This window comes from Triturus cristatus, chromosome 1_1 (genome assembly GCF_964204655.1).
Source record: "Triturus cristatus chromosome 1_1, aTriCri1.1, whole genome shotgun sequence".
NCBI lineage: Eukaryota > Metazoa > Chordata > Amphibia > Caudata > Salamandridae > Triturus > Triturus cristatus.
Window position 1 is genome coordinate 525729267 of NC_140579.1, and position 25669 is coordinate 525754935.

At 48.2% G+C, this 25669-nt stretch overlaps 1 long non-coding RNA gene across 1 annotated transcript in view; it reads right to left on the bottom strand.

Annotated features, from left to right (window-relative positions):
* Nucleotides 1-1901: 1901 nt before the first annotated feature.
* LOC146870555 (uncharacterized) overlaps nucleotides 1902-25669 on the bottom strand; it is a 40640-nt gene continuing 16872 nt past the window's right edge. Inside the window, exons 2-3 of the long non-coding RNA XR_014959409.1 lie at nucleotides 15973-16139; nucleotides 1902-2520 (exon numbers count right to left, since the gene is read on the bottom strand). This is a non-coding gene — a long non-coding RNA (uncharacterized LOC146870555). The remainder of the gene's footprint in view (nucleotides 2521-15972; nucleotides 16140-25669) is intronic.

Below are 25669 nucleotides of genomic sequence, written 5' to 3' on the forward strand. Positions count from 1 at the left end.
TCCTTCAACTGTTCTCATCGGATATAATCCCTCTGACATACTAACATCTCGCCACCTTTTCATTCGATCATGTCTCCTCCCAAACCTGTACCTATAGTACCCCCCAGATCTTTGTTTCTCTCTCTCATGTACTTCTTCTTCCCATTCCACTAAAGCCTCGAACTGTGTAGGTCTCGGTTTCGGGTCAAGACATAACATCTTTTCCCGTAAATTTCTCAACACGGCCAGATTAAATGAACCATGTTCTGTAAATGCTAGAACACCATCTTCTTTAGTATACCTAACCCAATTCTCCAACCATATACAAGTATGAAACCCATGTCTCGCAGCCATGAAGGATGCAGGTGTTTTCGGTGGAGGTAACAACTCGCCCTCTCTTGTTTTAACATCTTTATCCTTGCTAAACCACTTTTTAACTTTACCAAAAAATGTTTTCTTCTTCTTCTCTTCTTGATAATACATTTTAACGTTTACAAAGTACTCTCTACTTTTTCCGTATTATATGTATACAATACGAATTTTCAACCAATTGCAGCGCGACTCACACTAACGCACCAATCCTGGAACGTCTACGTCACTAGATAGCTCTTCCAATCCTTGCGCGGCTCACACTAACGCACCAATTCTAGCGCGAGCATTATTCTGATCTACCACCCAATCAGAGAGCGGTCTTCTGACGTCAACAGTCGCTGCAGTTTGTCTCTGTCTTCTGTCACTCGTCTACCCCTCCTTTACAAAATCTTTTCAGTAGACTTCGTGTCAAAATTTCTACAAAATCTATTAGTTACAACATAAAAACATCTCCATTGTCTGCTTCGCTAACCACAGAATAGTAAAAAGAGTCTATTTCATAAGAAACCTTTCATTGACACAGTAGCACTTCTACTCTGCCCTAGTAACATACATTCATTAACTGTTTCCTCTAGGACTTGTCCAAAGAGTCTTACAATCAACTAAATGTACAAACATTCACGCACATTTATACAAAGGAAATATAGTACATACACACAGAATCCTGCTTCCCGAGAACAGACAATCTGCTCCACTACAGAATTATAACACACATTAACTAAGCAAGCTTTCTTTGCCCAGTTCTTCAAATAAGCTCAGAGAATACCTATTACTCCTCCCGCGATAAGCTTTAACGGAAATCCTTACGGATCCCTGGGACTTAAGACCAGAGTTTCACAGATAACCTTCACTATCATTCACACTCCTTATATACCAGAAATATCTAATAGTAACATACAACGATGTCACTGATTCCGAACCCAGACAATGTGACGCGCAACTTCAATTGTCACACGTTATTCCTTACAATTCCGTCTTTCCCGAGAGCAGCATTTACTTACCTCTGCCCTACTACGGAACTGCTACAGCTTCCAAGTTCCAGAAGCACTACATATAACTCAACATTACGACTCCAACATATAGTATTAGTACATATACCAACATGAACCAATAATCAATAATCAATAAAACAATCTTATCTAATCAAGACAATCATCAAAAACCATCAATCTCTGCTACCAGGAAATTGATAGAGATCAGGGTGTGTACAATATTCCCACTACCACGGATAAAGTAATCTCACAGTTACACGCACATGCATACATCATACGCTAGGGCCCATTTCACTAACATACGCTCAAATACTCTACCAGCAATAAACCTGTGGAAGGAAAACACTCCTAAACACCCTGCATCTATATCGAGGTCGATAAGACCTGGTTTTTGTGACTGTCCCTAAGCATAACCTATACAATATACACAACAATAATCAATAATGTAAACCCAATAATTGACAAGAAAGAATATCCAACACCATGTTTAAAATTATATTGCTTTATCTAAAATTAGTCAAAGAAAATCAATCAGAGTAAATCATTTCTCATAGTTACCTATTCTAGCTAAATGTCAGAACGGGTCAGGACAAGTCTCTCGGTAAATGTCTCTCAAGACGAAGTCCCTTCAGCATCAATCCTCAGCAACGCAAATTCGATACGCGGCAAAGGCAAAATGGCAAGTGGCAAAAGACCCTCTCTAGGCTAACATCTTATAATACTCTAAACAATAGAAAGATACATTGGGAACATAGAAAAAACCATAATGTCCGCCGGACTTGCTGAGCAGAGCGAGAAGGAAAGGATGTAACATTGCTACATTTGAGAATCTCCGCTCAAGAAAAATACACATAGCGAAAACTACGGAACAGGAACCAAGAAAATAAAACATGTATCACAATTATCCTGCTTCTCCTCGGCCATCGAGCCACAGTTCAGAGCTTCTCTCTAAGGCTCCTTTGTTTCCCAAGGCTGCCAAGGACACTTTCACTTCTCTTGGAGACCTCCCAAAAACTGCTGCCGTCCTCATGGAAAGTTTTCGACAAGGACCATGGTCAGTTAGCTTCAGGACCATTTCCAGCAGGGGTCTCCCTCGTCTCAGTTTTCAAATTATAATCACAGTCAGGCTCACTATTCAGCCTTCTTTCTCAGGCCAACATAGGCCTTAATAGACCATCTTAATTAAAAGAGACAAAAACAACGTTACTACAGCATAGTGATTAAACAGTGTTAACCCCACTAATACCCTTATGTGTATGCATTTATCTAGCACTTGCAACATGGAAAAGCATTAATTCAAAAGCGTTTTGTGCTCAAAAATAAACAGCACATAGCAACGTTTAAACATGAAAACACATTTAACTCGCGTGTTATTATCAGTCAGCACATTTAAGCACACTCACGTGTAACTCTCTCTTGTTAAAACAAACGGATTGATTAATATAAACGCACTTGCACAAGACAAATAATTAATTATTAATTATTAATAAATTAGTACAACGAATAGACATGCCAGAGCTTCAAAAGCCCCAGAATTTTCAAACTGAAAATTCTGCTCCAGCATTAGCACCAGCAGTAGGCAACACTCCCCACCCCCCCACAATAGCATGCATGTTCTACACATAAATAAAACACACCACACACATTTTTTGGGGGTAAAAACTGCTGCAGGTTTATTAAATACACCGTTATGTAATATGGTGGGTTATCTTACGGGCGATCCAAGGGCAGGCAACCATCTGGGCCGCCTGCCCGCCTGATGAGCCAAGCAGTACTGGGGCGAACCCCATCTGTGCTGCCCCTTCGGTGATCCTCTTCCTGGATCACGGTCCCTTATTATTCACGCCCCTTTCAGGGCGGAGCGTAGCAAGGCAAGCCCCTGGTTGTTCTGGCCCACAACCGCCCGAAGGTCTAACGGGGCGCTGACACAGGTTTCCAGGAACATCCCATGAGGCTCCTGGGCTCTGGGTCTCGCACCCCCTATGGTGCCGCGCAAAGGTACCCTTCGGTACCCATTTGCTTCCAGATCGCCCTGTAACTCCGCCTGCAACGAAAAAGAACAACATTCTATGCCTCCCCAGCTGCTTCCACGCCGGGTAAGCTGTAGGGTGGGAGACGGTGTGTCCAGGGCGCAAAAGAGGAAGGCCAGTGGGTGGGGGAGGCCTATATACCCCCGTTCCTCGCGCCCCGGAAATGACGCGCCCTGCGTGCCGCAGCCCCTGGCTGCCAGAGTAGGGGGACTCCTCCCCGAGGGGTCCCCACACTTAGAAGAGGGGTGGGCTGGTGCCTTGCTGGCACTAGAGGCCCGCCCTCCTTAGGGCACCCTACCGGCGCTAGGGCAGCCGCATAGCATCAGCAGTAGGCAACACTCCCCACCCCCCAACAATAGCATGCATGTTCTACGCATATATAAAACACCACACAAATTTTATTTGGGTAAAAACCGCTGCAGGTTTATTACATACACCGTTATGTAATATGGTGGGTTATCTTACGGGCGATCCAAGGGCAGGCAACCATCTGGGCCGCCTGCCCGCCTGATGAGCCAAGCAGCACTGGGGCGAACCCTATCTGTGCTACCCCTTCGTTGATCCTCTTCCCGGATCACGGTCCCTTATTACTCACGACCCTTTCAGGGCGGAGCGAAGCAAGGCAAGCCCCAGGTTGTTCAGGCCCAGAACCGCCCGAAGGACTAACGGGGCGCCGACACGGTTTTCCAGGAACCTCCCATGAGGCTCCTGGGCTCTGGCACCCCCTATGGTGCCGCTCAGAGGTACCCTTCGGTACCCATGTGCTTCCAGATCACCCTGTAACTCCGCCACAGCTCTGGAGGTGGCCACCTTCGCCGCCAGAGTCCCCCACCGAAACAGCTATAGTCTTGCCCGCTAACTCTCCTGTCTAGAGCCTCCTGCAAATCTAGATGAAAGAACATCCCTACTGGTTATCGATGCCCCATCTATATCCCAATAGTCCTAGACGTTAGCTTGGATCAGCTAGTGTCTGATGAAACAAAAACACCCTTTATGCCTGTGAAGTTGTGCCAAGCACTATTCACCTCACGCCGCAAAGTTCCAATGCGTCACATGACTCAGCCCGTCCCACTCTGGGCGGGACAGTTTCAGACACCCTGGCACACGATGCCCCACCTATTTGCTGATCACACTGGCAGCCGCCCATCTAGCACCGTGTGTGACTGGACACATGTGTCTGCCATCTCTGGGACAGCAGCTCACATGTTAGAAGACCGTTCCAACCCCCGCTTGCCAGCTTAGGCTATACGGGCGAGGGGGATTATGCTTAACCCTGGCACTGTCCCTATACTTGCTAAATCCATGCGCACAGGAATGTCCATAACAGGCGTGTGTGAGACAATGAGCACGGCTGCCCTCCAGCACTTGCCCTGCATCCCTTATTCCTTATGGGAATTTCGAACGCTCAGCTCCCTCTGGTGGAGCTCCCTAGGCATACCCGCTCAGAGAATCTGTCCGATTCGATACAGGGCGCCCTGTCTGTAATCCAGTGCCTAACACTTGATGTGGGAGGTGCCACACACTGCCTAGTTCATGGGAACCTATAGGAGCACACCATTTTCCCACAGGTGTACCACTAAATGAGACTGGCTCCACCCAGCTGTGACGCTCCTACTGGGCTGAGTAAATGCGGCCCAGGATGACCCTTAAACAATCCGCGTGGTGTGCTGCCACAAGCCGTATTGGTAATAAGAACCTTAAGAAGCCCACAATTACCACCTGGGCGTACCCCTCAATGACACCGGCTCCACACAGCTGTAGGCCAGAGAGACACAATATTCGACCGATTTACTGGATTCTGCCACTTGGTACTCTACTGGTTGCAGCTCTGTGTTTATGTGAAGCGCGTGTGCCCCCGGGGCTTGAAGTCGCTGATAACCGGGTATGTTACCCACTCGCTGATGTATCGCTAACTGCCCTTATTTGGACTGAAGGAAAGTTGGATGATTCCTACGGACTGTGGACTTAATAATCCAACCCAGTTTGACCCCAAAACTTGGGACAGGCCAAGAAGTAATCACGCCCTTCAAGGTACATCTACCCCAGCAATGACTATCAACATATTTGGGACACCGGTCGCAGAAGATTCCCCTTCTAGTCTCAGGTTCTAGCCCATAGAAGGATAACCAGGGAGTGGACAAGTCTGTGGGAAACGGGGGGGACAACTGTGCAAAAACCTGCCCTTTCCTGAATATTGGGACACCAAAAGGTATATGATACCCTGTCGCCCTATGGCACTAACGCAGTGTTAACCAAACTTACTGCGCCACAGCACACTAGGTAGCTGACAACTACCACCACCCGCCTGCTGCCCAGGTTAATGTGCAGGTGAATATATCTTAACTGAAGCGACCTGATACCTGCCCTTGGTTGCAGACGAATGCCCACCCGTGAACATGGTACACGATTCTATAAGGTGCCCGCAGGTGTTCCCCATGAAGGCCCTTGTAGCCAATTGCACAATGCAGTCATTATTTTGCAGTGCCTCTCTCTGCGTTGAAATTTCCTGAGTAAGTGTAAAATTATACTTTCCCACCATTGGTCAGAAAACCAGTGGCAAAGGTAGACTGTTAATTTGTGGCTTCTGACATGGCCGCTGTGTAACTACCACAAAACCACAGTCCACCTACAACACGCCAATACCATTGGCTTTAACAATGCTTGTTAGTTGCATAAGATAACTGAAGTCACAATTCCGGCTTCACTGCGTAGCATATAGAACATGCCTCCATTCAGAACTGGTGGCACTGTCACCTTAACGTGTTGAACATAGCGGGAATTTTCTCCCTACAAAGAGTAGTGAGCTTAACCGCAATTGGGACCATTCCACCAATCAACTTCCGCAACAGCCAGACAGGTCACCTGCACGTAAGCCAGGTACCGAAAGCGTGAGCCCTTTGGAAACGGAATAGCGGCACACAATCCCTGCGTTGGAGACAAAATTGACCTCGTTGTACTGCGAACAAGGCACATGCGGAGACAAAATAACTATTCTTAGCAAAACAGAGCCTGTCCGTATCTTTTGCCTATATAGGGACAAAAGATGAACCATGCTATTATCACTGACCAATTCTGTGATGTCCTCTTCGCTACCTCTGTCATGTTTCTCATAATTCGCCATATATGACTGACACCGCACTCTCAGCCTGTGCTTTGTGTGATCTTGGCCCACTTTGGTGTGACCAGAGCCCCGTGAAGTATACTTGGCTTCTAGGCCGGTAATGCACAAGTGTTAGGTGTGGAAGATGAAACCATACATGCCGAGCCCCGGTCAGAACCGAAAACCATTTTACCATTTGTCATCCTAAAGGACCTTGCTGGCCAAGCGACGAAATCTTTGTTCAATGCAACAATACGAAACAGACTTCTCACGGTGCACGCCACCCAGGCGCCAAGCAGAACATCGAGGTTTACACCTAACATCACAACTCCAAAGAAAAGGCACCCCAAACCCAAACCCCTGCGCGAGTCACTCACCGAGGCACCGCTGAAGGATCCACCCCTGAACAACGCCTTCGATGAATAGCAATCTCAACCGCAAAAGGGACCATTACACTAAGCAACACCACCAATCAACGGAAATCAACCATACCCCCCCTGTAAAACAGGTAAAATGTGTGTGAAACCCAGCCATGGCCAGACGAAACCATAGACATAGTTTGTCTGGGGCATTGTAGAGACGTAACCGATACCAGGCAACCTGTCCCTTCCATCTGAGAATCGATAATCATTAACAGAATGCCTTGTGACCTAAAAGAGGCATATCACTGTGACAGCTCCCTTCGGTGCAAAGGCTCATGCTATAAGAGGGAACCTCAAATAAGGTGCTTTCTTTACCTGCCTATGCATCATCTGTGGTCATGCGACCTTGGCTAGTGGCGTGCTATACCTGAACCGAACGGAAAATAAAAAATCTCTGGACTGCAGCCAAGAAAGCTAAATAAATGAATTAGCCACACCCCGGGCACCCTGTCCAATTACCGCCAAGGAAGGTGCACCGCAACGCCAATTGAAGGCAGACTTAGACTTTGTTCAGAGAAATGTGTTTGTTTCATGCAACATCCATAATTCTTTTATTTTTCTGGTCAAAACAGGACCTCACATTTGAAACATAGGAGGGTGTCAAAGAAATTTTTTGCAGTAATATTGGGGTGCTGCTGGTGTTTCCAAATTGAAAACTCATCTCACTATGCCTGGATATTAGCTGTAGACACATTCGGAATTTGGACAAGTGTGCCTGTGCACTGTCAGTGTCCTGGCCGCAGGGGGCATGGATCATCAATTCAGAGCTGTTCCGAACACGGGCCCCCAAAATATGTTTGGCCCAGGGCCCCCAACATCCTTAAGATGTCCCTGGACGCACCGCAACGCCAACTGAAGGCAGCATAACAGGTTCTGACCTAGAGCTGTTCGCGGTGATGCCTACATAGACGCCCAATATTGAGCGAAACTATAATCAGCATACGCTTGCGCTACCTTACCGCAAGGCAGTGCAACAGACAACCTGACACTAGTGCCACTATATGCCTTGACTCACATCAGGCGGCCACTTCCTTTGCACCATACCTTGCTCCTGCCGTGCTGCCCATCCTATTGTCACCACAACTACTAACCCTGACACCCGTGCAAGCGTGACCAGTCCGCCTATTCCAAGGCCCTCAAAGCTATAAGAATGGCTTGGGCAGCAGGCCATAGTGATTTTAATGTAAATTGAATTAAACAATGCCTGTTGCGGTCATCTCTAAAATAGACAGACAGCGCCAACTCGTGGCAGGCTGTCATAAGTGCCGGTGTGACAGTTAAGTGAAGTGCACAGGTGCAAATTCCTTTTATTCTTCCCAGTGTGAGAGCAAAACTATCCAACGGTCGTACTACCGACCGACAGCACTCCGCTTACCGACCCTGGTATTCCTACCTGCAAAGTTTCCCCTGCGCCGCTAGGGCCATGTGTTCCACACTTACAACATCACTAAAATGTTTCTTTTAGATCACCAGGTGAAAGTTGGCAAGATCAGATAAGGGCCCAGTGGGTCACCTAAGCTGTGCGATTGGAGGGGGGAGAAGGTGCCCCCAAACACCGATTGTTGATGACCCGGATGCTGTTGGGGCATGGCATCCACCAAGCCGCACGCATATAGATTGAAAATGATCAGCAAAGAAATGGTGTGCATCCCTACTCTCGTAAAAATGTTGAAAATTATGCTCCTGTATGGGATTGCACCCGCATCAATAAAAATGATAAAAACGAAAAAACGAATCTTCATGAACTACATTCCACTTCACACAGAGGCGATACAACGTAGTTCGTCTGTTTAGAAAGTGCTGTATACACAAGAACATTGGAAACTCTCAGGAGTACTTTATAACAGCGTATCTTGTGGACACGAAGAATAATTATTGACAGTTTTAACAGAGATATGTGATTCCGACGTTTGGACGTTATATATTCATTTTATTGCTATAGCAATGGATTGTGGGGAATGGAGTTCAATTCATGCAACAGCCTTTTGGGAATGCGGTATTTCTGGCGGGAAATGTTAAGTATTGTAGACCAAAAAGGGAGGGACGTAATGTTTAAATAAGAGGCGGATCTAGGGTGGGTTCCTGTATCTGCTTAATGACAAACATGGAGCCGGCGGTTTTACAACGGCAGTGGCAGGTATGGAACACCAACGCTGCAGCGTAGATAGGATAATATTGGTGCTTTCCGAAGGTTGTAGAGTAGCAAACGCAACAGCGGGGCTTTTGAGGTGAATGTGAGCAAGAATATAAATGGTCATACGGGCTAGTACAGCATGGATCAAACAGATAAATAGTGGGAATGATCGGTAAGGTTTGGAGGGTGTACGTGTTGATGTTTGTAGAACAGAGGTGAGGGCACATTTGGTTCATGGGAAGTGCGAGCTGCAGATGAATATGCCAGGCGCAAACGACAATATTTTGAGGTACTTGTGAACGAACTAGACGCTATATCAAGATCTTTTTCACACAGGGACACGAGGAGAAGTTATACTATGGGTTTTGGGAAACATTAGGGAGTGAATAGCACAAAGTGCTAGTTCGTGGAACATTTTGGCATCTTTAGGCTCCACAGCGCCAGATTAGGAAGTATGGCACACCGTATATATATAAAAATAACGTTCTTGCTTGAATCAACATACAATTAACTGTAAAATAGTGATTCTGTTAATTGATGAAAATCTAATGATTGTTCTGTTTTATTTGTTATTGTAGTGACCCCTGACGAAGGGCACCAGTGGCCCGAAATGCAATGGGTTTTTTAAATAAACAGCACTGCCTCAGACGAATTTGCATTAGTCGTGTTTTTGTAAGAGGTTCGAATGGCCCGACTTTAACACTAGAAACTGTGGAAATTGGCATAACTACTCCATGTGTGAAGGAAGAAGTGCAAATTAAGATGCATGCATAAGCTCCAAATCTGGATTAATATGGATCACCAGGTGAAAGTTGGCAAGATCAGATAAGGGCCCAGTGGGTCACCTAAGCTGTGCGATTGGACGGGGGAGAAGGTGCCCCCAAACACCGATTGTTGATGACCCGGATGCTGTTGGGGCATGGCATCCACCAAGCCGCACGCATATAGATTGAAAATGATCAGCAAAGAAATGGTGTGCATCCCTACTCTCGTAAAAATCTTTTAGATCGAGACAGAACCTCCTATCTGCTAAGTGGTAGAGTCACCTATTATTTCCAGTGATATTAGTGAGCTGTTGCTGTGTTACTGTGTTAAAATACGTCACCATCCCCCAATATTGTATGCAAACACATTTAGAAATTGGAAGAGTATGTCTGTGCACCGTCTGTAACTTACCCCAAGATGGGCAACAAAGGGCTGGACTGTTCCCATTCAAAGCTGTTCCAAACGAGGGCCCCCGAATACGTTTCTACCAAGGGCAGCTGCTAATACTACCGCATGTGCTGTCGTGCACAAGTATGCCCCCCTGACCTCAAACCTTCCAAATGCCGTGTTAAACGCGCCAAAGCCGCCCCCACAGCCGCCCCACGCATCCTGAAGAAGGCTGTGAATTGCCAACAGAGAAAAGGACTTAACAAATCAATGTGCGCCCAGGAAACCTCAAGCACGTCTTCTCTACCACCCCACTCAACTGTACTTATTTCTTTACTTGGAAGGAAGGAATCACGGGTTGGCACCACCGGGGTAGCCGGAAACCTAACAGTCATATTTGTAAGGCACATGTTCCCCCGGATATATTTGCGCTGAATAACAGATGTTTATTGTTACAGATGGCGGATCATAAGGCAGAGGCAGGAAACCAATACTTCTGAAGGAGATGCCACTGCAACACAATCGCCTCATTCCATTGACCTGCTAATTATTTGGGTTTGTGTATCTTCAGTGCCCAAATGGCAGAACCAGGGCTCTTTTTACAGAGGCCTCACAAGTTCAGATGGTAACCCCCCAGAGCCCTTCGCTGCCCTACGTGCACCTATATGTATTAAAAATGGCTGGGAAACCATGGACCTCTGGTTAGTGAATGTTTCCAGTTAAATCCTCTGTAGCTTCAGGCTTCAAGCCCAAAGTCGAGTTTTAAGCGAAAGGGGCTGATTCTAACAGCGATTTGCCTTTTTAAGTGTTGTTTACTGCTCCGTTACTAGCCCATTATTTTTCAACACCTGTACCACACAATCATCACTTTGGGTGGCTCGAGTCAGATTTATCTACCAGCCGAATCCCCTAACATATTGTGCTATTTCCTAATTTAATGCCACCCGAATTACCGGCCTCTGACAGGTGGCAGGGTACGTCGGTATTGCAGGCAATCGATCGCCGCCTGTTTCTGCATCGATTGCTCAACGTGCTGTGCCATCATGTTGGCCTCGTGGAGTTGGCAGGTTTACTTAGCGCAGCTTATCACTGATCAAGTGATTTGCCCAGAATATATTCATATATTCACTCCATCCGCATCAGTAGTACACCATGTATTAGTTCATTCAGCTCAAAGCCCCTGAAATAATGAGTGTTTGTTTACTTTATTCTGGCAGTCTTCAGGAAACTTTGGCATAGCCAGCCCTGTCAAAACGGTTCGGTTGCCTTGGGAGCACATATTATCAGTACTACCAAAAATGACAGCTAATAGGGATACAGGAAGGGTGGGCTAAGGGTCAGCGGGTTAGGGCTTTCAGCTTTCTTGGGATTATCATGGGTTTACCTTGGTTTGCCATTGCATGCATCGACTATCCCTCAGGGCCATGGCATGTCGCGTATGTTAGTTACATTGTCCCGTTCATGCTCCTATTGTTCTCAAAGTGCGGGCTAGTGTAATAACTTCGTTAGCCTGTAGATGCAACCTGGCATGCAGCGGAGTGCTTTTGAAACCCCCCCTATGCCTCGCTCTGCGGCTCGCTCGAGCGTGGTGGTCTTGCCTGCTAAGTGAATGCCTGCAGTTCTAAACAAAGCACGATCCGCATCAAATTAATATTGTGTTTGCCCGATATATATATATTCACTGAAAAAACCATAGGTTTCACACATGTTATAGTTAGCGGAAATTTTACTGATAAAAAACCAATGAAATTGCCCCGTTATAGTTAGTGCTGGCAACTATAACTCACGCGACCGCAATCCTCTGCTGATGCTAATACTGTATTTAGACACTTATTTGCCCATGTCTTCTTCCATACATTTTTAGCTATACATATATTACAAATATTTTTTTTATAAAGACACATATGTCATCAGCAGAAGATTGCGGTCGCGTGAGTTATAGTTGCCAGCACTAACTATAACGGGGCAATTTCATTGGTTTTTTATCAGTAAAATTTCCGCTAACTATAACATGTGTGAAACCTATGGTTTTTTCAGTCAATTTGCAAGGTTTTTTAAATGCTAATTCCTAACTATAACGTGTGTGAAACCTATGGTTTTTTCAGTGAATTTGTACGGTTTTTTAAATGCTAAGTTACTTTACGCCATTCGAGGCGTGCGCGCCCACTTAACGCAGTGCGTTCCGTGCACGGTTTTTATCAACTTTAATAAGCCCTGTACATTTGGTGGCCTTCGGCCACCAAAAGCACAGGGGGTGGGGTCAATGTGGATAGTGTTTTTTTTATTTCGATTTTATAATTTCATGTTGCCAAAATATAGTTTTTTTACTGATGTAATAAGCCCTGTACATTTGGTGGCCTACGGCCACCAAAAGCACAGGGGGTGGGGTAAGTGTGGATAGTGTTTTTTTTATTTCTATTTTTTACCGTACGCTTACGGTAAGCGTACGGTAAGCGTACTCGGCGAAATTGCCGAAAAAAAAATAAAACCGTTTTTGCTCTAGGGGGATGTTTGGGGACTCCCTCAACATGACTATGTGGGAGGGAGTTTTCAAAACAGCCCCGTAACATGTTTTTGGGCATCATGTTTGATAAATAACACTCAGTGCGAGAGACAAAATGGCGGACGCCGCTTCCTGGTTTCGGCCGATTCGAATGTTTACTAAGATCTAAGAGCCAATCAGAATCGCGCTCGCGCACGCCACCGTACGCGTACGGTAAGCGTACGGTAAGCGTACCGTAAGCGGGCTCAGATATATATATTGATTTAAAGGCTATTTTCTCAGAATCTACTGAACAGATTTACACCAAACCTACAAAAGGCACTTCCTTGACCTACGGACTACCTCTCTGCCAAATTTCTAGTAATTCTGTTCAGCCGTTCGGGCTGTAGCTCGTTCTAAAGGTCCTATGGAAAAATGCATGGGAAAAACGTGTTTTGGGACCCCCCTTTTATCTCAGCCCCCGCTTGACGAATCCCCCCGAGACTTTCAGGGTAGGAGCGGAGCGGAGCGCCCCACCTATTTTGAGAAATTCGCGAGGATTCATCGACCGGCGCCAAAGTTATTCAAAATAGAATGTTGCGGATTTCCTATGGAAAAGGGGTCCTAACTATAACTACCTACTGGCGACCGCCAGTAGGTGTTATATATGTATATATATATATATATATATATATATATATATATATAAGTAAAACTGTGTTAGAGTCGGGCAAACACAATATTAATTTGATGCGGATCGTGCTTTGTTTAGAACTGCAGGCATTCACTTAGCAGGCAAGACCACCACGCTCGAGCGAGCCGCAGAGCGAGGCATAGGGGGGGGGGTTCAAAAGCACTCCGCTGCATGCCAGGTTGTATATATATATATATATATATATATATTTTTATATATATATATTTGTACGGTCCCTGGGTTGCAGAGCGCCGCGACGTTGCATTACATGTGGGCACCTAGCCTGGAAATGCTGGAGAAATCGGGCCCTTTTTTAGGTCTCGTGAGCCAAAGGCTCGAAGAGACATTTTATATGTGGGCTTTTCAAAGTGCTGCCGTGGCCTAAAGCTACAGTGCACGTGAACGTGCACGCGCGCAGCGCCATGTGTCTTTCCTCCGTAGGGATCGTAATCACGATCACTTTCTCTTTCGCGGGCTCCTCTGTTGCTGGCATTCCCCCCTCCCTTCTCGCCCAGCCCTTCTTGTTGAACAGTGTGAATGCTTTTTTTCAACAGAGCTAAATATAGCGGCAGGGGCGCGAACTTGTGTATTCCTTGTCTTTTTTGAAAGCTCACGAAATCACGCCAGTGCCCCCATGCTGTTGCAATATCCTCGAACAATCATCACATTTTGCAAAAAACGGGGTAATTGGCCGTTTTGTCCACGTATTTCTAAAATACAGATTCCCTTACTGGTTTGAGTCAGGAAGCTTACTTCATTCTGACAGAGATAGCTTGGTATGTGTTGCAACACAGAAATACAGTTAAAAACCGTGTAAGACTTTTTTGACTTTCCCACTTTCCTCCAACCCGGCTAGAGAAACCGAAGCCTCTTGCTGCTAACCCCACCAAATTAGCCTCAGAGGTTCGGGGTCTCGCGTGGCATGGAGCATTAGTCGGCAGTAGGGATTTTTCTCTTTCTCCGGCGTGTTGTGCGTGTCAGGAAATCATGCGTTTCCTGCTGAATTCCATATTAGGATCAGTGGGTCGGTAAGAGGGCTAGAAACAATAGCGCTCTGTGTGTGTTTGTATTTTACAGGAACCATGCCAGGACACGGAGTAAGAAAAACACCAGCAGTCCCACTGCAGGCTGGACTGTCAGACTTCCTGCTCCCTTCCCCTGCTCTCGGTAATCCTAGCTACAGCGGCTGAGAAGGCCCAGGTGATGATGTCATCACTGCACATCACTCTAAACTTTCCCGACTCACAAGGACACATCAGGGCGCGCTCAGAGGAAGGAGTTCTCCACCGGCCCGTTCACACTTTGAGTGAAAAAAACGGTGTCACCCAGCTGTCTGGTGAAAGAAAGCAGCTGTAGTGCAGCTTGGGTGAAAAATCCATCTTATGGTCTTCAAACTATTGATGGCAAACTTGCTTGCTAATCCAAAGTGATGGTAAAGAAACGGAGTACAGCTGTTACAATACACTAAAGTTAGTTTTTAAAAAAACGCGGCTGCTTTAGTGCTGCTGTCATGACTGTATTAGGAAAACATTTCTAGTAATGACTACACACATCTTTCAACCAGCAGAAACATGTGTCGCCATTGTTTCTGCCAACATATTATGTTAAAAAAGCACTAGAAAAATTAATTCGCATTTGGTCTTTTCATTTTCTAGAAAATATTTGAATGGAGACACGATACACAAACAAATAGCTATGTCCTGCTTCACAAAGAATTTGCTGTCATTTACTCCTGGCTTCTGAAGTCCCGCAGTGAGCCTGGGCGCCATTAAAATAAGGCACGCCTACGTACAGCAAAACCCTTGTGAACAGTGCCCTTAAAATAAGAATTTATGATTGATGTGGGCTTGTACATTATGTGTTCCCCCAAAATCTGGATTCATAAAAAATTATAGCAGACCCTATGCCAGGTGTACACACACCTACACGTGTATGCTCGGAATAAACAATGTATACAGTCTTAGCAGTGACAGAGAAGGAGGCCATGGTTCATAAAGCAAACTAAACAAGCATTTGCAATGCATTAGGTCTCGCATTTACGCGAGTTTGAGCTATTGACATTGCAAATAACAATGCCTATTGGCATTGTCATTTACAATGCCAATAGCTTTAACTCGTGTAACTGCGAGACCTATTGCATTGCAAATGCTTGGTTTTTTTTTGCCACCAGGCAAGCCAAGCCTCGGACCTCGTGTCCTTGTTTAGCACACTGGCGGATAGCGCTGGCCGCACCTACACATCCCTGCAATGACTTGCACCTAGGGACAACGACTGTGCGCTGTTCTGCCACTCCTACTTTTTCCAGCCAAACGTCCGGGGTAACTATGAATTCAGGGGTCGACTTTAGCATTCCACTACTCTCCGCATGGTGTAAACTCAGTGTTAGAAGTGGGGGGGAACGGAAGGGCACGGTGTGCCCTTACTTTTAAAAATTATGCTAGTCCGTTCCCCTACTTCTTGATTTAAAAAAAGCGTCCCGGGACTGCCCTAATTCCCGGTTCTAGTAAGGGCTTGAAGGCAGGCGCGAAACGCCATGGGGCTCAAAGTGCTTCAAAGCCCCCCCCAACTCCCCCGTCGTGTGTCACAGACAGTTTTTGAGATTATCGCAGCCTTACCTGAGTACTTCACAGGTCTTTAAAAGACCATTTACATGTTAACGAGGCTTTGTTTATTTTTTCACCCCTTCATCTCCAACAGGGGCATGGCGACAGGCGACAAATCCTTTCTTTGGCCGCGGTAACCTTTGCCGACTGTCCTCTGTGCTGCGTGGATATTTCTTTTTCTATGCAGTGCAGGAGAAAAGAAGTTTGTTTATTTTAATTCACCTTTCCCAACCCCTGCAGCTGCTTATCACTTCAGGCTGCGACACTAAGATTGACTAATGGAGTAGGTAGGAGAATGTGTATTTGTTTTTCTTTTTAAATTTGCACAGGCGCAGCAGGACATGTACTTCGTGTGTGCTTCATTTAATCCGTTGTTATCATTATCATGGCTGATGCAGGACAACAATAGGACAATAAAAAGATGCCCAGATAACGCTGGGGATTAATGATCCTGCTGGAGAGCAATCATTTCTCTGTTAGTAGTTAAGTGCAGATGAACTGTATTTTATGTGGAAGCTCAGTGGGTTACTGTCATTGTGACAGAGATCCTTGTGTTACTTGCAGTTCAGAAGTTACAATCCTAACATCGGACAGTGACCAATGAACTGTCATCAAAGAGCTGTTTGCAAACCTGAATGATATAGTTAGAACTTCGCGTTTTTTGTTTTGTGATATAGTTAGAACTTCCCCAGTCTTTCATTATTCTAATGTTGCTAAAATGAGTATCTTTGGGCAGATATACATTTTTATCAGTAAAGCCAACCCCTAACCACTGGAGTACTCTTTAAATCTTGAGTTTGTGCTTCTCCAGACCAAACCCTCTTAAAATAACTGCCCACCAGTATGGATGACATGTGATTCTTACACCTTGTAATCCTCATTGGCTTATGTGACATTCCCTGTAGGCTGATTTACATACTTGTATGATTCGTTGTCTCTGTATAATGTGTGCGTGGTGTAAAGTACTGACACACACTACACTGATATGAGTAGCGCTACACAACAAATGAAATGCATATGAGAGAGGGGCTACATAAAGATGAGGGGCACTGTTGGAGGGTGGTAGTGAGGGAATCTGAGGAGGAGGTAGTGGGAGTGGCTATGGAGCGATGAGGGGCACTGTTGGAGGGTGGCAGTGAGGGAATCCGAGGAAGAGGTCATGGGGGGGAGGGGGGAGCTAGGGAGAGATGAGGGGCACTGCTGGAGGATGGTAGTGAGGGATTCTGAGGAGAAGGTCATGAGGGGGAGGGGCTACAGCAAAATGAGGGGCACTGGTGGAGGGTGGCAGTGAGGGAATCCGAGGAGGAGGTCATGAGGGGGCGGGGCTATGGGGAGATGAGGAGCACTTGTGGCGTATGGCAGTGATTATTGGTGTGGCGCCAAAAAAAACTTTCGCGTCAGCGCTAAAGCCGGCCTTGTCATGGCCTTTCTGTTTTGGTTTATTTAATTAGCAGTCGGGTCATAAGGGCTACTGTGGTACATACTTTAAAGTGTGTGCTAATTATATTTACTGCTATATTCAATGTTTTAAGTTTGAAGGTGATTTTACTAATGTTTTTACCGGGAAAAATGAAAGTGGAGCCCGATGGTGCCTGATATGGGGCTGGGGCCCAAGGACAGCTGTGAGATAAGGTGCACTGGAGAGGAGTAGTGGATAATCAAGCCTGTAAGGGAGTGCGTTGCAGAGTCTGGGGTCAGGTGGAGGTAGCAATGAAGAGGGATCCTCCATGAAGGCTCGAACAGAGGGAGCCCAAGTAGTGTCACTTGCCTGATACTACCACCTCAGAAACCTCCTCTTCCCATCAAAGGAAAATTACATAGAAAAAACAGTTTTTGAGAGTGATAATATTTAGAAAGAGATTTGGAAAAGAGTGCGATTTACTGGGCCTTGTAAGACTAAGAAGAGATAAAGGAGGGCCGGAGGGTGTTGCTACTCCCAAGATAATTTTGAAAAAAAGAACTATAGGGTCAAATACTGCTTTTTATTTTCAACACCCCATTTTTACACAAATTCTCTCAAAAGCCATTACTGTGCCAAGACAACATCCCCAGGAGTTGACCACATTTTTTTTCAAGATGCACAATATGTTCCTCCCATAAGTAAATATTTACCTCCACTTTGCCAAGGCCTGTGTTTTGTCCTGCTTGCTCACATGTTATCTTACTCAGGCTCACTACCCCCATTATTCATTCTCATTCACTTTCCCTTTTACTCAAAATTGCTCACTTGCACTCACTCTTCAGCATTCGGTATCACATTCTCACTCACTCAGTCTCACCACTTTTTCCTACTCTGATTACCTCATTCTAACTTACAGTTTCACTTACTCTACGTGACTCCTTCTCACTCACTTTCTCTCACTTTCATTTGCAGCAAATCTAATCTTAGATGCCTTACTTGCATGCTTAGAGAGACACGGTTTTACTGATGAGTATTTAAAAAGTCATTTGGTTCAGCTTGTAACAGATGGTGCTTCCAATATGATAGGTAGGAAATCCGGTGTGGCAACTCTTCTGAAACTGAAATATCCACAGTTGAGTGTATGGCACTGTGCTAACCACAAGCTGGAGCTTGCTGTGGGTGATGTTTGTAAAGAAGTCGCAGGCATTAATCAGCTCAAATTTTTTTTTGATAAACTATATACCACCTACCATGCCTCTCCGAAAAATCAGAGAGAGCTTGGGGAATGTGCTCTGGAGGTAGAAGTAAGACTTCTGGCAATTGGAAAGGTGCTAGATGTACGTTGGGTGTCCTCAAGTGAAAGATCTGTGAGAGTAGTTTGGAATAACTACAAGGGACTTATTAAACATTTTATGGAATCTTCCGAAGACTCAACGAGGAGTGACATTGAGCAGAGGAAATATGCTGGTTTAAACCGTTTATTAACCTCCCTGGTGTTTGTTGAAAATATGGGCATTTTATATGATGCTCTCACAGAATTGGGTGACCTATCCAGAAGGCTGCAGCGGCGTGATATGACCATATATGAGGCCGATCGTTCAATACAGATGCAGATTTTAGTGTTTGAATCAATGGCTGATGCACCTGGGCCCTTTGTTTGCTACAACTGCATTAGATGCTGCTGAACGGATGCAGTTTGCTGGTGTAGGACTGCAACAGGACAAAGGCTGTGTTAGCATCAATAGGGCACAGTTCTTTAGGAGCTTAGCAAATAACCTGCGAAAACGGATGAAAATGTCTAATGCATCAAATGTTTCTAGATGCACAACCACAAACAATGATGAAATAGAATACAAAGAGTTAGTACATAGAATGAAACTCCTACAACCAGTCTATTGGCCAGATCCAGTAGACATCTTATACGGTGAGGGAGAATTACAAAACCTTTGTAGCAGGTTGCATGTATTTGATACCAGGCAGTACATCCTTGGTTTCAGAGAGTACAAACAAAATAAAAATTGCATCTCTGAAAGCCTGAAACCATTAATGCACATTATAAACACCTTTTGTACCTCAACTGCTGAATGTGAACGGGGCTTTAGTGTAATGAATGATGTGCTCACACCACTGCGGAACAGAATATCAATCAATCTTCTGTCTTCTACAATGTTCATAAATATCGTGGGGCCACCTGTCATAGAATTTAAACCTGAATTTTATGTTCAGAAATGATTAGAAAAAGGGAGGAGAAGTGCAGATGTAAGAAACTGCATGGCTCGGAGACAAATGGCTTATGATTCCACTTATAAGCGTATTTGGAATATTCTGTGATTGGAAACATGTCCCACATTGTAAATGAATTAAATATAAACAACTTATATATTAAACCTCAAATAAACATGTTTATTGATTCTTTGAATTAAATAATGTTATAAGCTGTAACTGGTCAGTGAAATGCCAAACGTTCAAAAATTGGTATGTTTTGCTATTTCTAGCCACACCTCCGACTCCGCCCACTAATCCAATCCTTGGGTTATTCCCACCCCCTGAGTCTCCGCCCACAGTTCCCCTACTTTTTTTTCCCCACTTCGACCACTGTGTAAACTATGCCCCGCTTGTACAGATGATCCACAATACAACTTTTCCTAGGGCTGTGCATACTTGCATTGCCGCCCCTTCACTAGAAACCACGCATTTATATGTCGCTCTAATCCTGCGCTCAACACTCGCGCTGATGCCCTTCCCTTGAATTTGGACCTCAAACCAGTGCGGACTGACCCAAGGGCATCTGAGCGACCTAGGCCAGAGCGCCCCAGGCCAGCCCCCGCACCGCAGGGCTATATCGAAACCTGTCCGGCCAGGGGAGGCCAAGCAGCCAACCAGACACACTGGGCACATGCTCCCCGCACATTGATGCGCTCAGTCCCCACAGGCGTGCGGGACAAGGCCGAACTGCGTGGGCCCCACCAACCTGCCACTGCTAAACGAGAAATCCCCGTCAAACATCGCGACGTGGCACAGCGAAGGCAAACACACCCAATGGTTCCCCGGTCCTCAGCAACAGGCCGCTCCTCGCCTGGAAATCCCGTGAATGGAACACTTATGCCATGCCAGGGCCTCCGACCCCCAAGCACAGCACGCGGCAGAGGCCGGGCACGCCGACAAGACAACCAGCCCTCCACTGGGACAGACGCCCGACAAACCTAGCCACAGCGCCCAGCCCCATAGACTGCGCTCAGTTCTCACGGCCCAGACCACCTGGCCAACCAAACTCGCCACATAGACCGTAGGGGAAGCCCAACCCCCGTCGCTCAACCCGGCCCGCCCACAACACCCCAAGCCCCCCCAGGGGAGGGTGGGTGCATTACAGGGACGATGCATCCACAAGATGGACAGCTCGAACAGATGGCGTGTCTGCCCATCAAGCCACCAGAGGCGGCGCATGATCACCCCCCCTGCACTGGGAGAGCACAGACCGAGGGCAGGAGCGGGTCGCAAGCCCGGCAGAGGGCACCATATCCCCAGAGCCCCTACTCCTACGCTCGCTGCCTTCTCTCCCCATGCCACGGTCAGGAATTACTCCTGGTCCCCCCGCCCCAAGCCCTACCGACACCCACAGGACCCCTGCGGGGCCTGGTCCTAGCCAGCGCTGAGCAAGTGGCAGAGCACTGGCCACAACGTTGGAGGCGATGCTGCCATGTGCCCCCAGGAGCTGTCCTAACCCCCTCTCCCCACCCCGGCGGCCGCAGCCTCGGCAGTGGCCGGGCTGAGGAGCCTTCACTCCGCCGCCAAGGGACCTAAAGCGGAGGGAGGCAGAGGGCTGGGCAACTCACCACTTGCAGCTCCCAGGATCACCAGGCCCATCTGAACACGTGAAGGCCAGCGGAAACTAGATGGCGTGGCTGGTGCAACGGACCGCGCACGCCGCCGACCCCTTGGTCCCAGGTACCTGAAGCCTGGGGCGCGCGGCAGACAGCGCATCCAGCGGGGGGTAAAGAAGCCGCACCAACGCCAGCCGACGCGAGACGGCGTGTCCAGGGCGCAAAAGAGGAAGGCCAGTGGGTGGGGGAGGCCTATATACCCCCCCCATTCCTCGTGCCCCGGAAATGACATGCCCTGCGCGCCGCAGCTCCTGGCTGCCAGAGTAGGGGGACTCTTAGAAGAAGGGAAGTGGGCTGGTGCCTTGCTGGCACTAGAGGCCCGCCCTCCTTAGGGCACCCTACGGGCGCGAGGGCAGCCACATCTCCTTAATGGGAGAAAAAAGTGCCGAAAATGTACGTAAGAAACGAGATGTTGACAGATAACCAGGACAGGGTGAAGCTGTCACGATATGGGTCGGATCGACAGCTATGTCTGTGCACGAATAAAACAACATTTAACCTCTGCACCATTACAGACCAAAACAAGCAGGCTTCATAAGGAAAGCCACTATACCCTACAGACAGCCTGCATAGTACCCCCAGGGGCACCCCGCTGTCCCCCCTCCCCCATGGTAGGTTACCCAAATGACACACACAAGACAGTTGGTGTTGGGTAACAATGCTGCAGGTTTATTACATAATTCCAGAATATGTAATGGGTGGGTTATCTTACGGGCGATCCAAGGGCAGGCAACCAACGGGGTCGCCTGCCCGCCTGATGAGCCGGGCAGCGCGGGAGCGATGCCCGCTGATGCTGCCATCCATGTGATTCTTTCTACGATCACGTGCCGTTGGTAACTTCTACTCACGCCCCCCTCTCGGGGCAGAGCGTCGCTTAGCAAGCCCCCGGTTGTTCAGGCCCACAACCGCCCGCAGGACTAGTGGGGCGCCGACACGGCTTCCGGGACCCTCCTATGAGGCTCCTCGGTTTTGGCTCAGGCACCCCCTATGGTGCCGCGCAGAGGTACCCTTTGTACCGGCCTGCTTCCAGATCGCCCTGTAACTCCGCCTGCAACGAAAAAAGAAAACATTACAACGCTCAAACCCCCCCCCCCCACCCAACGCCTACGCCGGGTAAGCGGTAGGGAGGGATGATGGCGAGGTGGGCGACAAAGAGGTCGCCAGGAGGGTGGGGGAAGGCTAAATAGCCTCCCCCTCACACCAGGGCCAGGAAGTGACACGCATTGCGCGTCACTTCCGGCTAACCCGAGGAGGGGGGCTCCGGTCGGCGTCCCCACCCCCTCTGTGGGAGGGGGTGGGGAGGGGTGACCGGTGCCCCGGGGGCACTAAGGCGCCGACCGCTGATTGGCCCCCTTCGGGGGCCGCGGTCAGCGGCATAGTACCCCCAGGGGCACCCCGCTGTTCCCCCTCCCCCATGGTAGGTTACCCAAATGACACACACAAGACAGTTGGTGTTGGGTAACAATGCTGCAGGTTTATTACATAATTCCAGAATATGTAATGGGTGGGTTATCTTACGGGCGATCCAAGGGCAGGCAACCAACGGGGTCGCCTGCCCGCCTGATGAGCCGGGCTGCGCGGGAGCGATGCCCGCTGATGCTGCCATCCATGTGATTCTTTCTACGATCACGTGCCGTTGGTAACTTCTACTCACGCCCCCCTCTCGGGGCGAAGCGTCGCTTAGCAAGCCCCCGGTTGTTCAGGCCCACAACCGCCCGCAGGACTAGTGGGGCGCCGACACGGCTTCCGGGACCCTCCCATGAGGCTCCTCGGTTTTGGCTCAGGCACCCCCTATGGTACGCTTTGTACCGGCCTGCTTCCAGATTGCCCTGTAACTCCGCCACAGCCCTGGAGGCGGCTCACTGTCGCAGCCAGGGCCCCCCACCAAACCTTGTTCTTACCTGCATCCTCTCATCTCTAATGCGTCGCTTAAATCTAATAGAAACAGGTCCATGCCTACTTGGGACAGGTGTACCCCATCTAAATCGAAGTACCCCTTCACATTCCCCCTAATCGTCTCGTGGCGAATAAAACCTAATCCCCTATGTGCCGTAAACTTTCGCATTGCTCCGTTAATACGCCTTCTCGAATGTTCGACCGCGTCTAATGATTTAGCCCCCCGCCAGGACCTTCGTGGGATGATCTCCGACCAAACAACCTCGCATTGGCCTAGTCGCTTGCAAATTTCCCCTAAGTCCCTTTTCATGGCTAGCAGCAACAGTCTCCTTCCCAGGGTAATGAGGTAATTCCCCCCAAGGTGAATCACCAACGTGTGAGGGAGGGTGGAGCCTTGCGATCTTAATCTCTGCTCAAGCTTGTTCCTTAGCTCAAACCATCTCATGCCAGGGAAACCCATCCACTCCACCTGAGTCTGTGGGAAGTGCCGCATCCAGTTTCGGTGCGACGCCCATTGGGCCGCCCGGGCGACAAATGAATGCCCGATCACCCACACCAAGCGCCCTAATGAAACAGGAGACATGGTGTACACACAGGGTTATTTAATCATAGTGGGTTATTTAATTAATGACAAATCACGATAAATCACTGCAACACACAAATCACTGGAAAGCCAACATCACAGGCGAACATATCTTTTATAGCAGTCAGATTCCCAGCGCCCTACTTTCTTTACCTGGGCAGGCGCTAAACCCGCCAGGTGGGCGGCTGTGGCGGCGCCAATGCGGAAAGAGTGGCTATAGTACCTCTTCCCCGGCTGGTGGAGTCCCGCTCTGGACAGACTGGCCCTGATTATCTGCTCAAACTGGTATCTAGTTACCGGGGCAAGGTCCCTATGCAACAGCAGGTATCCGGGGGCGTGTGGTCTGCACTCCAAAAACACCTTTACCCAATGCACTGGGCAGAACCTGTGGTCGCCGAGGGGCTGAAGAACCACATTAATCCCCCGCCCTGCCTAATCAGTCTTGGACTTCCGTAGGTGAATGGACAGGGAGTCAGAGACGGACACATCCGAAATAGCCAGGGCATCCCCTGAACAGTCGTCCTTAGACCTGGCCACTAGCTCGCTAATTCTGAATGCCCCGAAAAAGGCTAGGCAAAATGCTACTGAAAACAGCGTGGCCTCATAAGGTGAGTGGGTGACCACCCCGAGAGCGCCCAGCATGCCCTTCAGAATCTCGAACTCGATGGGTGCTAGTTTGTCTGGTACCCTGGGCTCCTCCCTAGCCCAACCCTTCATGGCGGCCCGGATGGCAAAGGAATTGGTGGGGTCCGCCCCACCGGACAACCTGGTGTCGTGGCTCACAGCCGCCAAGTGGCTACCCACCCAAGAGTGGCTTTTTCCCTGTTCCCTTGCCCATACTATAAACGCTCGGACTTGGATCACCATTGTGGCCCCTGAAGTGCCCAGCGCCAAGGATGCCGCTTTAAAGGTTGCCATGTGCGCGCCATAACGTTTCTTGGTACCTGGGGCCAACGCTCTCTCTCCCATTGCTTTCAGGCGCTGTCCCACTGCAGGATCCTCCATAGATGTTCCGGGAATGGGGTCATCTGTGCTCTCGCCCGCGGCCAGGCCTCCTTGAATCGGAGCCACTGAAAACGAGAAAGAGCATCAGCTGCCACATTTTTCACGCCTTCAATGTGCCTGGCCTTAAACACTACATTGATGCGCAGGCAGGCCCTAACCAGTTTCCTTAGCAAGCATAGCACCAGCCGGCACCTGGCAGTCTGGCTGTTGATTGCATGGACGACCGCCATGTTGTCCGACCAGAATAATACCTTTCTATCTGACAACGCAGCAGGCCAAAGGTACAGGGCAACAACGATGGGGAAGAGCTCAAGTACAGTAACGTTTTTCGTGATCCTGCGCCTGCGCGAGACGGTGGGCCATTCCTGAGCACACCAGTCCTCACCCAGGATAGCCCCGAAGCCCTCCCTACCCGAGGCATCCGTGAATAGACACAGCTCCTGACTGTCCACCCATGGCTGCTTCCATATTACTGATCCATTGAAACAGGCTAAGAACCTCGTCCCAAACAACCAGGTCTTGTTTCAACCCTGACCCCAGCTTGACCCAGTGATGCTTCTTCCTTATCCCCGCTGTGGCCCTGGCTAGCCTGCGGGCGAAGACCCTGGCCATGGGTATAACCTTTACCGCAAAGTTCAGTTTCCCTAACAAGCATTGGATTTCACCCAGTGTACCCTTGTCTCTACCCAGCAGACCGTGAATATCCTGACGCAAGGCCTGTACCTTATCCGCAGGGAGTCTGGACTCGCCCTTGACTGTGTCCAACTCGATGCCCAAGAATACCAAAACCTGCTCTGGACCCTCGGTCTTACCTGGAGCTAAAGGCACGCCTAAGTGTCCTGCCAATTCCTGGAAACACTGCAATGCCCTTGCGCACTCCTGTGAGTCAGCTCCCCCGATGAACAGGAAATCGTCCAGGTAGTGGGTCACTCCCTCTACCCC